The 17883-nt window shown below is 41.1% G+C and overlaps 1 protein-coding gene and 1 long non-coding RNA gene across 4 annotated transcripts in view; one reads left to right on the forward strand and one right to left on the reverse strand.

Annotated features, from left to right (window-relative positions):
• Positions 1 to 17883, reverse strand: part of ENPP6 (ectonucleotide pyrophosphatase/phosphodiesterase 6) — a 146506-nt gene that overhangs the window by 55184 nt on the left and 73439 nt on the right. Inside the window, exon 1 of one of the 3 annotated variants that reach the window (XM_047857337.1) lies at positions 849 to 939. The exons of the other annotated variants lie outside the window; for them this stretch is intronic. The gene's annotated coding sequence lies outside the window, so the exon portion shown is untranslated. Of the gene's footprint in view, positions 1 to 848; positions 940 to 17883 lie in introns of those variants that run through there. 3 annotated transcript variants of the gene reach the window in all.
• LOC125164549 (uncharacterized) lies at positions 1042 to 16226 on the forward strand. Its single transcript, XR_007151803.1, has 3 exons — positions 1042 to 1080; positions 13670 to 13796; positions 14554 to 16226. It is a non-coding gene; the product is annotated as an uncharacterized LOC125164549 (long non-coding RNA).

A 17883-nucleotide genomic window follows, 5' to 3' on the forward strand; every position in this document is an offset into this window, starting at 1 on the left:
TTTTGCATAAAAGAGACAGGCTTCCTTGGGCCCGGACTAAGAAGGGGACCAAGCTGCCAACTTAACTTAAGAATTGTAAGGAGTCTCACCCACTCTTTTGCTGAGGATAATTCCTAGTGTGTTCTAACTCATTGAAAGTAGGAGCATGTTACTTTTTTTGTTTTTAGTGTATCAAAGTTTAATAATATCAAGAGAAACCCTCTCACGAGTATAATTTCTTACCTGCTTTCTTTACCCAAAACTTGCATCCTGTACCTAAAATGTTTTTTATTATCCTACTAATGCTCACTTATCCTTTTCACAAGGCAAGATAATCGTGACAATATTCATTGGGAAATGTGTCCTTTCTGGTCTTCCCCTGTAGATGTCCTCTAATGCCCTTCTAAGGGCAGGGGTATCTCATCTGGAGCTGGTGTCACAGACACTGAGCAAGGGTGCAAAATTGGAAAGGGGTGTCGAAAGTGTTACTGAAGTCAGTAAACCAAGAGAAGTTTCTAGGTGAGTCACAGGAAAGGGCTACAAAAGCTAGGGATATCAGGTAGGGGAATAATGGGGACAGGTACCAAGTGGGAGGGGTGTAGGAATCTCTGCTTTTGTTTGGAACTGTTTTGACTATTTTAGAAGAAATGCCTGAAACCCAAATCTAAGCAGGGGCCTCATGTGATTCAGTTTCCAGTAGGTGTTACTTGCAGAGAAGGATGAAGCAACAAAAAAATAATGTTTAAAAGTACTTATAACCTCTATTGTATATCTCAGAAATGCCACAATATCATATGGTAAAATATTTTTCTTTTTTTTTAACACTCTCACTTAACCGTCTAGACCGTAAAGGGTGGAAACTCTCTTGCCTTCTTTTGCTTTCCGGGTAAAAATTTGTAAGGAGCCTCCTGTGGATTATAGAGCTGCCATGTGACTGGATGGTGGAAGGTGTCTGTGCAGGAGAGACACAGAGATGGAGAGACAGAGAGAGAACATTCTTCTAGAGAATGTCTGTTACATTAAATTCTCTACCTCTTACACACGTTTCTTTGGAAACATGCATAGCGCCTCACTGAGGAGAGACAGAATCTATGTGTGCAGGTAACACAGTTCTGGCATATTTTAAATTTTCAAATGATGATATCTCGTTTCCTGTGGTTATCTGAGTCCCTTAGCTTTTTTCATGTTGGATATTCTCTCCTCCCCATTATGTGGGATGCAGCATTAGCCTTGGTACTCCTTTTACACACCAGTCGAATCAGTGGTGCCCACTCATTCAAGGGAGCTCCAATAACTTTATAATTAAAGCATTCTTTAGGGAGGCATCTTTAAGACAAAGACCCCAAGGATGGCTTTGGTTCCTGCTCCCATCTAGCACACTGGTTGGTCTAGGCTGGCCCAGAGTGGTTCATCCATTCCAAAGGAAACTTGGACCCATGGAAGTCAACGTTTCTCCAAAGGCTGGGAGTGATGTGCTGGAACAGAGGTGTTTGCTCACTTCCTATGAGTGAAGGGCACCTAAGGAAGATCCGGGGACCAGTAGTTCTCCCTACGTGAGTTAAAGGGTTTCTGTTAACAGTGGAGATCTTTCAACAAGGAGGTTATCCTCGGACCTCTGTTTAGAAAGTAGGTTTTATTCTTTGGGTGGATTTAGGGCCTTGAGTTAAAACGAGAAGGTGTATTCTTCAAAGGCTCAATCATAGATGCTGTGCTAGTCCCCAGGGGCATTCCTTTGTTCTGGGAAGTCAGCAGGAGGCTGTATGTTCCCATCTCATGTCTGCTCTGAATCTTCTCTCCCAGATGAGCTGATTTTCTTCCCATGAATATATTAAGGCTGGCAGTCTGTGCTTGTAACAGTATGAGTCCGCTCTTACTCAAGCTGGTTTCCTTACCTACCCTGTCTCTCTCTCTCGCTCTTTTGTTTTTATTGCCTGGGCAAATGTGGTGGCTATAAAAACAGAACAGAACAAAACACAATGTACTGGCTTCTGCAGCCCACAAGCTCTCATCTCCATATTTCTGTCTGACCCACATCTATTTTTATACATCTGCAACTCTCCTTGGTTTTCCTCTGGTTTGGGCTTTCCAAACAGAGCTTTGCTATAGTTTCATTATTTGGACCCTTTCCTCGAGACTTCAACAGAAACTTTCCTGACATGGACACAAACCACAAATCTCAAATCTCAGGTGGTTTTCGGGCATGGTGTAAAGAAGGTCTACTTCTGCTCATCCCAAGTGACAGCTAAGTAGGGCTCTAAAATTTGTTCCAGAAGGTGAATTACTCACTGTGAAAATGAGGGCAGCTCCTGGTAGAAAAATTTCCAAATACAGTTGAATGTTTTTCTCTTTTCTCCTCCTTTATCCCTAAGACCCAAACGTTTATAAACTTTTTAACACAAAATGTGGCAATCGACCTGCTACCTGAAGGACTTGTGAACTCTTGAAGCGCATCCATAGATGTCACCTCAGTTTAAGAGCTGCTGCATTTAACTGGGAGCAGCTAGTGGCTACTCAGGCCAGTGGCAAACATGGGGGCTACTGCCTGCCTGTCTCAGAGGATATTCGTGGAACAGTTTCCACACCTAGAACTGTTGTATGAAAGGAGCAGGATAGGAAACCTTCATTTTTTATTCCTCAAAGTCTCAGTCAAGTGTGTTCTGACGTAATGACCATCACCAGAAGTTTCTTGGCAAATACCCGAATAATCCTCTGCACCTGTTATATGTTCCCAGACATCCCAGAAATGGCTGGCCTTCACATCAAATGAGATAACTGTGGATCTGTCCATTTTATCTATAACTGAAGGACATCTATAAGGTTGTTGCTACGACTTCATCTTCAAGCAGTCTTAATGTTTTCTCATTATTTTCAAACAGTAAATGTTAATTCCTTTCATAGTTTCTTATTTCATTTTTTTTTCATTCACACCACATCAAATGTTTACATGCCAGGCATTTAAAGATCACAAATTATGGCCTCTGTATTTGAAGTGCTCATAGCTTGGTGGGGGCAACAGTGTGGCATAATGGTTAAGGGGGCAAGTCTTGGAGGCAGATTGCATAGGTGTAAATTCAAACTCTACTATTTACTATCTGTATGACTTTGGACAAGTAGCTTTGACTCTCTGAGGCATCAATTTTCTTATCTAATGGGCATGATAATAATTATGGTGATAGATACATATAGATATGTAATTCTCCCTTTGCATGGTAGTGCAGGACCATAAAAATGACCATGCACAAAAACAAAGAGAAATGAATTCAAGTATATCACTAAAGAAAGTCAACAAACCGTGAGAGAAGAGAGCAAGAGAAGAAAGGAACAGAGAAGAACTATGGAAACAACCATAAGACAAGTAACAAAATGGCAATAAAGTACATACCTATCAATATTACTTTGAATGTAAATGTACTAAGTGCTCCAATCAAAAGACATGGGGTGACAAAATGGATAAAAATGCAAGACCCATCTATTTTCTGCCTACAAGAGATCCATTTAAGACCCGAAGGCATATGCATATTGAATGTTAAGGGATGGAAAAGCATTTATCAAGGAAATGGAAGTGAAAAGAGCTGAGGTAGCAATACTTATATTGGTCAAAATGGACTTTAAAACAAAAACTGCAACAAGAAACAAAGAAGGACACTATATAATCATGAAGGGAAAAAATCCAACAAAAAGATATAACAATTATAAATATTTATGCATCCAGAAATGCAGGACCCAAATATATAAAGTGCTAATAATAAACATAAAGAAAGTAATTGACAGTAATACAATAATAATAGTGGACTTCAACACCTCACTGACATCAATGGATGGACCATCCAAATAGAAAATCAACAAGGAAACAGTGGCTTTGAATGACACATTGGATCAGATGAATCTAACAAATATATTCAGAACATTTCATCCTAAAACAGAAGAATGCACATTTAAAAAAAATTTTTTTAATGTTTATTCAGTTTTGAGACAGTGACAGAGTGCAAGCAGGGGAGGAGCAGAAAGAGAGGGAGACACAGAATCCGAAGCAGGCTCCAGGCTCTGAGCTGTCAGCACAGAGCCCAATGTGGGGCTTGAACTCACGAACTGTGAGATCATGACCTGAGCTGAAGTTGGACGTTTAACCAACTGAGCCACCCATGTGCCCCTACATATTTTTTTTTCCAGTGCACATAGAACATTCTCCAGAACAGATCACAGATTAGGCCACAAAACAAGTCTCAACAAATTCAGAAAGATTGAATCACGATGCTATGAAACTAGAAATCAACCACAAGAAAAACTCTGGAAAGAACACAAATGCAGGGAGGTTAAATAACATTCTACTAAACAATGAATGGGTCAACCAAGAAATCAAAAAGAAAATAAAAAAATACATGGAGACAAATGGAAATGAAAACACAATGATCCAAAATCTTTGGAATGCAGCAAAAGCTGTTCTAAGAGGGAAGTTTATAGCAATACAGGTCTACCTTAAGAAGTAAGAAAAATCTCAAATAAACAACCTAATTTATATCTATAGGAGCTAGAAAAAGAAGACCAAACAAAACCCAAAACCAGTAGAAGGAAGAAAACAATAATTAGAGCAGAAATAGATGAAATAGAAACTAAAATAATCAGTAGAAGAGATTAATGAAACCAGGAGCTGGTTCTTTAAAAAGATCAACAAAATTGATAAGCCTTAAGCAAGACTCATCAAAAAAGGGAGGGGGGAATCAAATAAACAAAATCAGAAATGAAAGAGGAGGAATAACCCACACCACAGAAATACAAAGGATTATAAAAGAATATTATAAAAACTATAAATCAACAAATTGGACAACCTAAAAGAAAGGGATAAATTCCTTGAAACATATAACCTCCCAAAACTGAATCAGGAAGAAACAGAAAATTTGAACAAATTACCAGCAATCAGTAATCAAAAAACTCCCAACAAACAAAAGTCCTGGGCCAGCTAGCTTCACAGATTAATTCTACCAAACATTTAAGAAGAGTTAATACCTATTATTCTCAAACTACTCCAAAAAATAGAAATGGAAGAAACACTTCCATAATCATTCTATATTCATTCTTTAATACCCAAACTAGATAAAGATACTACAAAAAAAGAGAGCTACAGGCCAATATCTCTGATGAACATAGATGCAAAATCCTCAACAAAATATTAGTAAACCGAACTCAACAATTTATTTAAAAAATTATTCACCACTATCAAGTGGGATTTATTCCGAGGATACAAGGGTGGTTCAATATTTGCAAATCAGTCCATGTGATACATAACATTAATAAAAGAAAGGATAAGAACCTTATGATCATTTCAATAGATGCAGAAAAAGCATTTGACAAAGTACAACATCCAAACATGATAAAAAGCCTCATCAAAGTAGGTTTAGAGGGAACATACCTCAACATAATAAAGGCCACATATGAAAGAGCCACAGCTAACATCACACTCAATGGTAAAACACTGAGAGTTTTTCCCCTAAGGTCAGGAACAAGACAAGGCAGTCCACTCTCCCCACTTTTATTCAACATAATCCTGGAAATCCTAGCCACAGCCATCAGGCAACAAAAATAAATAAAAAGCATCCAAACTGGTAAGGAAAAAGTAAAACTTCTACTATTTGCAGATGACAGGATACTATATATAGAAGACCCTAAAGACTCGACCAAAATGCTATGAGAACTGATAAATGAATTCAGTAAGGTTGCAGGACACAAAATTAATATACAGGAATCCACTGTATTTCTATATACTAATAATGAAGTAGCAGAAAGAGAAATTAAGAAAATAATCCCATTTACAATTGCACAAAAAAGAGTAAAATACCCAGGAATAAACTTAACCAAGGAGGTCTGAGAACTATAAAACAGTGATGAAAGAAATGGAAGACAACACAAACAAATGGAAAGATATCCCATGCTCATGGATTGGAAGAACAGATATTGTTAAAATGTCCATACTACCCAAAGCAATCTAAACATTTAATGCAATCCCTATCGAAATACCAACAGCATTTTTTACAGAACTAGCACAAACAATCCTAAAATTTATATGGAACTACAGAAAAACTCTGAATAGCCAAAGCAATCTTGAAAAAGAAGAACAAAACTGGACGTTTCACATTCCCAGATTTCAAGATGTACGACAAAGCTGAATAATCAAAACAGTACGGTACGGACACAAAAACAGACACACAGATCAAAGGAACAGAATAAAGAACCTAGAGATATACCCCTAATTATATGATCAATTAATCTTCAACAAAGGAGGAAAGAATATGCGATGGGAGAAAGACAATGTCTTCCACAAATGGCGTGGGAAAACTGTACAGCTACATGCAAAAGAATGAAACTGGAGCACTTTCTTACACCACACATAAAATAAAATCAAAATAGATTACGGACCTAAATGTGAGACCTGAAACCATAAAAATCCTAGAAGAGAGCACAGGCAGTAATTTCTTTGACATCACCCATAGCAACATTTTTCTAGATATGTCTCCTGAGGCAAAGGAAACAAAAGCAAAATTAAACTATTGGGACTACATCAAAATTAAAAGCTTCTGCACAGTGAAGGAAACAATCAACAATCTAAAAGACAATGTACTGAATGGGAGAAGATATTTGCAAATGACATATCCAATAAAGGGTTAATATTCAAAATATATAAAGAGCTTCTACAACTCAATACCAAAAACACAAATAATCCAATTAAAAATGAGCAGAAGACATGAATAGACATTTCTCCAAAGAAATAGACAGATGGCCAACACACACATAAAAAGACGTTCAACATCACTCATTGTCAAGGAAACGCAAACCAAAACCACAATGAGATATCACCTCACATCTGTCAGAAAGGCTAAAATCAAAAAGACAAGAAACAACAATTGTTGGTGAGGATGTGGAGAAAAAGGAACACTTGTGCACTGTTGATAGGAATGCAAACGGGTGCAGCCACTGTGGAAAACATTATAGAGGTTCCTCAAAATATTAAAAATAGAATTACTATATGATCCAGTAATTCCACTACTGGGTATTTACCCAAAGAATACGAAAACACTAATTCAAAGGAATACTTGCACCCCTATGTTTATTGCAGCATTATTTACGAAGGCCAAACTATGGAAGCAGCCCAAATGTCTATCAATTGATGAATAGATAAAGAAGAAGTGGGATATGTATACAATGGAATATTACTCAGCCATAAAAAGAATGAAATCTTGCCATTTGCAACAACATGGACAGATGTAGAGGGTATAATAATGCTAACCAAAAAAAGTCAATCAGAGAAAGACAAAAGCCATATGATCTCGAAACAAGCAAATGAACAAAGAAAAAAAGACACAAACAAAAAACCACTCTTAATAAACACATGGTTACAGGGGTGGGGATGAAATAGGTGAAGGGGATTAAAAAAACACTTAGCATGATGGGCACTGAATAATGTATAGAATTGTTGAGTCACTATATCGTACACCCGAGACTAATAGAACACTGCATGTTAATTAACTGGAATTAAAATTCTTAAAAATGACTATGCAAGCTTAAACCATGCAAAACTATCCTAATAATCAGTGGGAAAAATTATAATTGTTCCATGGCCTTTAAATTTTTTTTAATATTTAAATATTTATTTTTAAAATATTTTAAAAACTTTAAAATAATTTAATGTATTTAAAATATTAAAATTTTTTTTAAATATTAAATACTCTTACTGTGAGTAATGATAGGGAAATGAAGAAAATAGTAAAATTAATACTTACTAGCACATTGCAATTTAAAACATTAGAAATATCAACAGCCAAAGAGTCTTATGTCTTTGTAAATACAAAAAACTTATCAGAATGTTTTGAACACTGTTTGGCTGCTTCATCCCAAGATATAACACAACACAAGTGAGCATATTTTCCTTGCCTTAGCAAATTGTCCTACCCTTTTTTTTAAAGTTTATTTATTTGTTTTGAGAAAGTGTGGAGCAGAGAGAGAGGGAGAGAGAGAATCCCAAGCAGGTTCCACACTGCCAGCGCAGAGCCCGATGCGGGGCTCGAACTCATAAACTGTGATCATGACCTGAGCCAAAATCAAGAGTCAGACGCTTACCCGACTGAGCCACCCATGCGCCCCTGTCCTACCCTTTCAGTTTGGATCAGCTTCAAATATTTTATCCTTTGAGTTTCCATGTTATGAAATATCTCTGAGAATTCTTTTAATGGGAAAATTTTTGCTGGTGTCACATCAGGACAGCTTCAACCTCTTCATTACAACTGCTTTCTTCATTTATGCCAAAAAGTTCACCTTCAGTAAGTTCCTCTGGCTGCACAGCGACAGGTCCCAGTGATGCTGGTGTCAATATCCCCGCGATCAACTATTTCCTCTAGGACTCCAACGACTTTTGATTCAGATCCTGCAGAGTCATTTGCACAATTCAGGACATTCCTGCCACGTTGCACTCACGTTACTTGCTTCCATCGTGCTTGGATGCTTTCAGCTGCATGTTTTAGTTCATATTTCTTCCAAAACTTAGCTAAAGAAACTTCATGATCTCCCACTGTAGCATCAATAGGCTGGTCAAAAGCTTGCCTAAGAAAATAGGTTTTTAAAAAGTTGAAATAGCTCCTTGATCGATTTGCTGGATTATTGAAAATGTTTTTGTAGTCAAAAGGAAATGTTCACATCTTCACTCAAGGGTGGAAGAGAACCAGGGTGACCTGTCGCATTTAATTTAAAGTCAAATTATGTGGGTTTATAATTATACCGGCAGGCGAGGAGGCAAAACAGTGGTATGTTTTGCTGTCTGTGCACGAACTAAGCAACATGTCCAACAACCAATTACCAACAGACTTTGAAAGAGGTGATACGATTGGTCACTGATCATGATGCACATTTGTTATTTACGTAGTGATTTGTGGACTGAGGAGCCAGCAGTGAATTACACTTTACGTTACGAGAGCTACAGTTAAGGTTGCCATATTTATTTTAGTTAATATAGGGGGCAACTCAAGTTAGAATCCTCTTTCTGGGAAGCTGGTATTATTTAACTAAACTGTGGTAACTGGATTTTTGTGTTTACTCAAACTGAACAAAGTGAGGGGTGTGTTTGTGTATACGTGGACATACGTACACACACATACATATGTGTGTGTGTGTGTGTGTATACACACACACACACAGCACAGTAAGCGCTGTTAACATGAACTTATGTTGTTATTATTAGGGTAGAGAGTCAAATGTAATCTAGAGATCAGCTGGAACCGCCTTTCTCTTGAGCTCTCCACATGGTTTGTTCCAACCCTATTTCCACCAAGATTCTTGCAAATTCCCAGGAGCCCCACATAACTGCAGGCACCTCGACCTCGAGACGCCTGCTTCCATAATACATAACACCCCAGAAATGGAGCTCAGCCTTTTACTGCATTGTGTTACATTTCTACAAAGAAACCCCACACACAAAATATTCACGAGGGGGTGAACTTTACTGGGCATTCAGGGGAGTGGGGGTGGGGGCTGGAGAACAATGTGCAGAACTTCAAATTGAGCAGCAGACACAAAGTTCTCCTAAGCCCGCTCAGCTCCCCCACCCAGGCTTCCTCCTCGGTCCCCTCACTATAAAGGTCCCAGCCTTGTCCATCTCATTTATTCGCCTCTTCCCCACCCTCTGCTCCACAGCACCTACCGGCCACATTTCTCTCCAGACTTCAGTTTTCTCAAAAGCAATTCAGCCCTCCAGAGCTCCTGCTCAACTCCCAAATTTGCAGGCTCATTAGCTCATAGAACGCTGGAAGGAAGAAAAGAAAGAAAAGAAAAGAAAAGAAAAGAAAAGAAAAGAAAAGAGGAAAGGAAAGGAAAGGAAAGGAAAGGAAAGGAAAGGAAAGGAAAGGAAAAGAAAAGTTTCTTTAAACAGGAGCCACCCACTTTAGAAGGCCATTGTAGTTAGAGTTGCCAGGTTTATTTTATGGGAAAAAAAGAAAAAAAAGACAAAGATGGAAGGCTCCCAGTTAAATTTGAATTTCAGACAACAATGATTTTTTTTTTTTTACTGTAAGTACGTCCCAAAAACCCTGTGGAACAGACTTGTGCTAAAGCATTATTTGTTGTTTACCTAAAATTCAAATGTAACTGCGTACGCTATATTTTACCTGACAACCCTCAACCGTCACGCTGAGGCGTCCTTTCTTTGTTGCTGTTTCGCAGTAACAGTGAAGCCTGAGAAGCGCGAAAGGAGGTACCCGTGGAGCCCAGCAGGAATGGAGGGATGAGGGCAGGCCAAGTCGGCCTGGAGGAGTCAGGGCAAGCTTCTAGAGGAGCTAGGATTTGAAAGCTAGGGAGGACTTTTCATGCACACCGAGGTGATGGCAAGCACAAAATGATGAACAGATGAGAGAGGGGATACTTCTTAGGTCAGATGCAGAATTTCACTTTCTATCACTCTGTGTTCACTTTCCTCACAGGGCGAGATGCTCTTAATGACACGATGTGCTGGTACAACTCAAGGTAGTCATGGCTTGACTCAGTCAAGGTCCCGGCACAGTAAACAGATGGTACAGGCCCCCAAAGAGGGACTATTTACAAAGGGGTGGCCAGGGTTCGGGAGAACCAACCACAGACGGTGAAGCAACCCAAGATTACTGCAGCAGGGAGCCAGCACCCCCACCCCCAGCCCCACCCAGGCTTGAGCAAGGAGGAGAGGAGTGAGGCCAGCACTGAGCAGGGGCGTCAGGACCACTCTCGTGACTTCAATCTCCTCCCTCTGTCCAGCTGAGGCCATCCAGAAGCTCAGCCTCCTGGGGTTCCAGGAGCACTAGAGGAGGTGGAGTCAGACAAATACACAAACAGAGAAGACCCAGCACAGCAGCCAAGGGAAACCATAAGACAGATTTTTTTTTGTAAAAAATCACATTGTTATCTTTCTCTGATTGACAGGTGAACATAGGGGAAGGGAAGGAAATATAAGATAAAAAACAGAAAGGGAGACAAACCATAAGCGACTCTTACATACAGAGAATAAATTGAGGGTTGCTGGAGAAGTGTTGGATGGGGGGGTGGGCTAAATGGGCGATGACATTAGGGAGGGCACTTTTCAGGATGAGCACTGGATGTTACATGTTAAGCGATGAATCCCTGGGTTCTACTCCTGAAGCCAAGACTACACGGTATGTTAACTAACTTGAATTTAAATTTTAAAAAATAAGAATAAATCTTAAAATAAAATGAAAAATGAAGAAAAGAAAATCACATTGACCACTCGAGTAGGCCCTGAACTAAATATTAGGGACCACCTGAGTCTGATGTTTTCACCACAGGGCCTTGTGAGTGCTTATGGTCCCACATATGGCTTAGAAAAGGGACCATAAGGCCACAGGTGGCCTCTTGATCTAATCCTCTACCTGCAAATTCAGAGGAAAGGAATAACTCTCTGTGTTATGTATGCATTAGGTGTGTAAGGGGTGAATATTTTGCTCAAGGTCACAGTGCTAATAAGTGGTGCATGGGTGTAGGCGCAAAGGGAACAAAAGCAACTTGAACTCTGATTACCTGTCTGTCAATAGAATGTTCTTTGCTCTTCACTCTTCATGACTACAATAGAGTTAGTGGTCATATTTGTATTCTGGAACATACATTTATGCTGATTTCAGGAGGGGGACCTCTTGGTTTTTTTGTGTTTTTTTTTTTAACCATTTACTTATGTCTATAAATACAATGCAGAAAACAGCCATATAGCCTATTATTTTACAAAACACACAGGTTCCACAGCCAATGAGGAACCAAAAGAGGAATTTCTCTATTATACAAAAGCTTTCTTAATCCTGATGTATAATCATCTTTACAAAGTGATATTAATCTTGAATTTCTAAAGTCATTCATTGTACTTTTCTGGGGTCCGTGTGTGTTTTCATTAGATGAGTGTGGCCATGTCTAATCAACGTTCAAACAGCTCACTGAGGGGCGCCTGGGTGGCTCAGTCTTAGGTTAAGTGTCTGACTTTGGCTCAGGTCATGACCTCATGGTTCGTGAGTTCGAGCCCTACATCAGGCTTTCTGCTGTCAGCACAGAGCCCGCTTTGGATCCTCTGTTCCCCCTTCTCTCTACCCCTCTGCTGCTGCTCGCTCTCTCTCTCTCTCTCTCTCTCTCTCTCTCTCTCAAAAATAAATAAACATTAAAAAAACCGAGCTCGGGGCGCCTGAGTGGCTCAGCTGGTTGAGTGTTCGACTACAGCTCAGGCCATGATCTCATGGTTCATGGGTTCGAGCCCCACATCGGGCTCTGTTCTGACAGCTCAGAGCCTGGAGTCAGCTTCGGATTCTGTGTCTCCTTCCTCTCTCTGCCCCTCCCCTGCTTGTGCTTTGTCTCTCTCTCTTTCTCACTCTCTCAAAAATAAATAAATGTTAAAAAAATTGTTTAAAAAACATAGCTCATTGGGGGCGCCTGGGTGGCACAGTCGGTTAAGTGTCCGACTTCAGCCAGGTCACGATCTCGCGGTCCATGAGTTCGAGCCCCGAGTCAGGCTCTGGGCTGATGGCTCGGAGCCTGAAGCCTGTTTCCGATTCTGCGTCTCCCTCTCTCTCTGCCCCTCCCGCGTTCATGCTCTGTCTCTCTCTGTCCCAAAAATAAATAAAAAACGTTGAAAAAAAAAATTTTTTTTTTAAAAATAAAAATAAAAAACATAGCTCATTGAAAAGTGAAAAATGAAGTTACATTTTAGGCACATCAATTTAGTTGAAATGTGACAATATAAATACAGGTTACAAAATACTAATACAGATCTGGGGAATGACTGTTTTAAAACATACACATTTTCACCCAGAGGCAGCACTCGTGAGGCTGAGTCCAGAGTTGCGGGCAGTCCTCTGGGGCCACCCACTGGAAGTCTGTGTCACAACCGTGTATGCTAGGCACACTGAACCAGGCTGTGGGAAGTCTGTCCGCCTCTGGGAAATGATGGGTACAGCAGAAAGATGACAAGCGTGTGGTCACTCACACAGACCAGAGTCTGGGTTAAGGGGTCTTCCCCCTTTCTAGCTGTGGAAGTTGAGGCTAATCTGTAACTTCCTAGAGCCTCGTTTTTCCATCTCTAAAATGGGAAAAACAGTACTTCCCTGGCTGGATTGTGGTATTAAAGATAAAAACTGTCAACACATATACAATGCTTGCTACGTTCCAAGTATTGTTCTAAGTTCATATGTTATGGGTTGAACTGTGTCCTCCCACAAAAGATATGTTCAAGTTCTGACCCCTAATACCTCAAAATGTGACCTTATTTGGAAATAGGGTCTTTATAGAGAATCATCTAATTAAAATGAAGTCAGGGGCACCTGTGTTGACAGCTCAGCGCCTGGAGCCTGCTTCAGATTCTGTGTCTCCCTCTCTCTCTCTACCCCTCCCCTGCTCATGCTCTCTTTCTCTCTCTCTCTCTCTCAAAAATAAACACTAAAAAAAATTTTTTTAAATTTTTTTTTAACATTTATTTATTTTTTGAGACAGAGAGAGACAGAGCATGAACAGGGGAGGGGCAGAGAGAGAGGGAGACACAGAATCGGAAGCAGGCTCCAGGCTCTGAGCTGTCAGCACAGAGCCCGACGCAGGGCTCGAACTCATGGACCGCGAGATCGTGACCTGAGCTGAAGTCGGACGCTCAACTGACTGAGCCACCCAGGCGCCCCTAAAAAAATTTTTTTTAATGAAGTCATTAGGTTGGCCTAAGGGGAAGTTTGGACTCAGACACACACAGACAGAAGATGCTGTGAACACACGGGGAGAAGATGGCTGTCTACAAGCCAAGGAGCACCAAGAGCTACCAGAAGCTAGAAGAGGTAAGGAAGAATCCTCCCTTGGAGCTTTTAGAGCGAGTGTGGCCCTGCCAACACCTTGATTTCCAATTCACGCTCCTCTAAGGCACCCAGAGTGTGGTGCTTTGTTATAGCACTCCAGGAAACTTATACAGCCTTTAATCCTGGCAGTAACTTAGGCGATAAGTACTATTGTTAGCCCACTTGATAGGTGAATTCACTGAGGCCCCAGGGAGGTAATTTTCCCGAAGTCTCTCACCAACAAGTGTAGTGGAGCCAGGATTCAACTCAGGAAGCCTGGACCCAGAGTCCTCGCCCTTAATCAGTACAGTCTACTAACGCTAGTTCACCAGCGTATGAACTAGCACTCGGTATGATCCGCAGCACTTAATAAGTCCATGAGAAGGGTGCTTCTGCTGCTGCTGTGCTTGCTATTATGCAATCTGGAAAGCTTCCACCCTCAAACACAGGATGGCTTCAGGGGCCCCAGTCGGTCCAGGTATAAGGCTGCAGGGGTCAGCCTATTCAGGAAACACTTTAACGGGGGCAATGCATGGGTGGGCTAGAGGCCAAGTTAGACTCAGGAGCGCTCAGCACCTGAAGGCCAAAGGTCTGAACATTTGACAGGTAATAAATGCAGCAATAAGACTGATCAGCTTAGTAATGAGACTAGTTGCCAGTTCTGGGCCACCTCCTGTATATCTGGAACGAGGTGCTTTATGTTTTCATCTTAGTCTCCCACATAGCTCTAAGGGATGGCTACTATTATCCTCATTCGCAGGTGGAGAACTAAGGCTCAAAGTAGGAATGCAGCTGGTGAGAGGGCAGAGCCCCAGTTCAAAGCCAGGCCCCGCTGATTCAGTGCCCTCATGCTTCCCAGAAGCCGCTCCCCTCCAGCCACGAGGTTGCTTACCAGCCTACCAGGACTTGGTTGTTTTAACAGAAATTGCCTCATAATCCAGGTCGGCTTCTGAGAGTCTCACCAAGGTAACCACATGGAGGTGCACGGATCTCCAGAAGGCCAGACGCTGCTGTCTTTTATAATCGACTATCATGCATAAACATCATAAGTATCTCTAAAGAAGGGAATGCTGCCCGAAAACAGACACTCACAAAGCAGAGAGGGATCATGCATTCCCTCCCCCTCTGGAAAAAGTCCAGCTGTGAAAAGAGAGGTTCCCAAAGGTCTGAAATCTGGGGGTCTCAAGTTAATGGGTACATTTTAAAGACTGAATGTATATACATCACCTCAAATTGATGTGGCTCCAAGAAGTAACTATATACCTGACTCAGAACGAGGCAGCCTGAGAATGTTATGAGGCAGACTTTTCCACTATTAGGCACCTCTCAGCACCTCTCCTTACGCATTTGGAGGCTCTAGAGAATAGTTTAGACCCTATTTAGATGGGTGAACTTTCAAAAAACTACCTGATACCCAAGAAACTTGAAAGAATTAACAATGTATTCCTCAAAGCACCTTACAAGTTGAAACTTGTTTTCAGGATAACTTCCGTTGCGAAATACATCTTAGTTTCTTAACTTGTTCTAAGACAGAATTTGGTATGTTAAAGAAGGGGCTTCAAATGAAATATGCAAGATCAAGTTAAAAGAAGAGCTCAACATTTGCACATTTTTTAAATGTATCTACTGATATATGTGCTAGACACAGTCATGATTAGAGTCTGAGTCACAGATATTGCAAGACCAAGATAACAGGCTTTGATTTGATTATGGTGTGAAATGTAGGGATTGCAACAAAAATAACCCCAAACGTTAAAAAGGAGAGAGAGTTTTTATTAGAGACATTCACACTCATAGTTTTGAGGTCACTGGACTCAAAAAAAAAACAACGCAGTTTTGTTTTTCTGGCACATACTAGCTTGGTGCAATTATTTAACAACTAGAATACAGGAAAAGAATTTTTTTTTTCCCGTGTAAGGACAAATATGTACGTTTTGGAGCCTTTATTTTAAACATTTTTTTATTTTTGGAAAGCTATTTTTTTTATCAAAGCTCAAAGAAATTTCCAAACAATTAAATCTATCCTCACCTCCGTGCAAAGTTGGAAATAAGCCTGAATTAATTACCGCATTAAGATGGAACCTCTTTTGAGGTACATTCCCATTTTAGGGAGTACTTGCAGGGACTTCTAAAGATGGCAGGTGTTTGGAGGGAGAAACTTCTCATTCCTGGCTCATACTCTTCCATGTGTGAGTGAAATTCAGCCAATACCTCTATCCTGAAGCCACCCTCTCTCTAGTGATAAAGCCCTCCGTGTCTCCCCACCCGGTGACATTAGATCGGTCACATCTAATGGGGTGGTTACTCTGGCATAAGACAGGCTCGAGTCCCCTCTCACACTGTCTGCCTACAGGCAGTGTGAGGCCCCTGTTTGCATTCTCTCCTCTTACCCGGGACAGGAGTTCTTGCCAGGGCATCGGGTTTCTCCAGCTCTTCAGTTGGGGTGGGGATGACTGGGGCGCGGGGGTGCGGGGTAAGGAAGGAGAGTTGAACTCGGTAAAGACAAAAACAAAAACAAAACAAAACAAAACAACAACAAAGGTACATTTAGTTCTTGGATCTAGCCCACATCCTCCAATACCAGCTTTTCAACTGGTGTAGAATCCGGGATGACCAATGGGTGACCTCTGATGCCAAGGACCAGATATCAAAATATTATTGGATCGACCATTAATTCCAGAAACTGGTAAAGAATATCAAATTCAGCTGTTCAGGGGTGTGAGGTAACCAGCAGTGTCAATGGCTCAATCTTGTGTGGACCAACCCATCTATAAAAATAAAACCTGTCCCACCCCACCATTGCCTTTTTTTTTTTTTTTTTTTTTTTTTTTTGGTAGAAAGCAGCTGGAAGAAAACTCATTTTTGTCAACGTGGTTAGCTTTGTTTGTCATTGCTGGACTGTGTGAGGTATGATGTTGGTCTGTCCAAGTTCACTACCCTGGGCCAGGTATGGCCATAGAGAAGTGAGACCGACTTCCCAAGTCACGGGAGGAAAAACAGTTTAGGTCATCGCTGTAGCCATAGTTTATCTGCTCCGATCAATGAGCACTAGCAATCAGCATGTAAATGGGCGGCTTTGGAGTTGACACTATGCCTCACCTAATGATTTGTGTATATAACTTTCCTCAGGTGCTCCTAGCATACATAAAATGTGTTGAAAGAGTTTGCCTTACTGATGAAAGAGTAACTCAAATGAGCGGTTCATCCCTCGGCTAAGTGTGAGCAGTATCTTTTTGATGTACTGATAGTGTCCCAGGTCAAGGAGTAGATACCACTGGAACAGAGGAGCTTTGTGAGTTAAAAACAGAAGCTCATTCAGGATGAGAACTGGCAGGAACTGAGGACCTATGGGAAGCATGTGGCCTAGGGGAAAGCGTTTTGGAACCCACCAGATCAAAGCTGGGATCTTACCCCTGCCAGGGGAGCTCCCACAAGTCACTTAACTTTAATGAGCCTTCATTTCCTCATCTGAAAAATGCAGATAATCACACTTTCTAGTAGGGTTAAATAATTTGGGTAGGTAGAACATTAGCACCCAGTAGGCACATTTGGTAGATGCACGACACCACCTAAATCCCCCTTTAAAGGGCAATGCTATCTAGGGGCGCCTGGGTGGCTCAGTCGGTTAAGCGTCTGACTTCTGCTCAGGTCCTGATCTGGCAGTTCGTGAGTTCAAGCCCTGCCTAGTCCCTGTGCTGACAGCTCAGAACCTGGAGCCTGCTTCCAATTCTGTGTCTGCCTCTCCCTCTGCTCCTCCCCTGCTCATACTCTGTCTCTCTCTGTCTCAAAAATAAGTAAACATTTAAAAAGTAAACAGAAATAAAGGGCAATGCTATCAAACAGCATGCAGTTATCAATGGCTTCTAGGGAGAAGAGTCTGGGCAGAGAAGAGTCTTATTTCGTCTTATACACATCATAGTCTGAGGCAGAAGAAATAGAAAAGAAGCACTGCCATATAGATGCCTTGCTCTGCAAAGTTTGGAAGGGGTGAATCTCACATTCAGAAATTAACCATGGGGCTCATGACGGCTGAGATAACACCTCCCCTGTGCGGGGGGGGGGGGGGGACACACGCCTGGCCCAACACTGC

Source organism: Prionailurus viverrinus, chromosome B1 (genome assembly GCF_022837055.1).
Source record: "Prionailurus viverrinus isolate Anna chromosome B1, UM_Priviv_1.0, whole genome shotgun sequence".
Classification (NCBI taxonomy): Eukaryota; Metazoa; Chordata; class Mammalia; order Carnivora; family Felidae; genus Prionailurus; species Prionailurus viverrinus.